Raw genomic sequence first — 925 nt, 5'->3', positions numbered from 1 at the left:
ACACGATGACAAAATGGGCAAAAACCTGGAAAGAATTTTCACAGAGAAAGACATTCTGATGGGCAACAGACACATTAAAAAAAATACTCAAAATCACTGATGATAAGAGAGATGCAAATAGAAACCGCAATGAGAAACCATCTCACTCAGTAGCAGTGGCAAAGTTTAGCAGGGCAACAGCTATTAAGTTTTGAAGAGGATGTGGAGAAGGGAGAATGCTCATTTGTTGTTGGTGGGATTATAAAATGACACAACCACTCTGGAAAGGCAATTTGATATTTCCTCAAAAAGTTGAACATAGAAACTCAGTGTGACCTACCTATTCCACTACTAGGAATATACTCCATGGAAATTAGAACTGAGACATAAATGGAGATTTGTTCACCAGTATTCATAACAGAGCTATTTAGCATTGCAAGAATGTGGAAAAGGCCCAGATGCCCAACCACAACTGAGTGGATTGAGAAATTGTCATACATTCATCACTTCACTCTTAAGGAACACTCTAGCTATAATTCTTCAAAGAAGTGAAGTATTTATTCTTTTGCCAGTTCTGGGTATATTTGACATTTTTTGGCAACATCATAATTCAAAGTTGTCCATTCTTCTTTCTAGTGCTACTTATTTGCTTTCCACTTTTCACATGTTCGTGGAACAATTGAAAATAACATGGCTTCCATCCAGGGGCCTTTATTCCTCAAAGAGGCTTCTTCGCACCTTACCGTTTTAAAGGTGTTATTGGAATCAAATTTGCCCAGTGTATTATGTCATTTGATTTCCTTCATGGGCACTGATCTGGATCCAAATAAAATGAAGTTTTTAATAATCACAATCATCTCCACTAATCATGATGTTCTTTTTTGGTTTAGTTTTGAGAATTTTTGGTTTCTTTATATCGAGATGTACTTTATGCTGTTGGCTCTAT

The sequence above is a fragment of the Elephantulus edwardii genome, unplaced genomic scaffold, assembly GCF_000299155.1.
Source record: "Elephantulus edwardii isolate Elephantulus edwardi_28Jun2011 unplaced genomic scaffold, EleEdw1.0 scaffold00150, whole genome shotgun sequence".
NCBI lineage: Eukaryota > Metazoa > Chordata > Mammalia > Macroscelidea > Macroscelididae > Elephantulus > Elephantulus edwardii.
Note: the sequence above shows the minus strand (reverse complement) of the source record.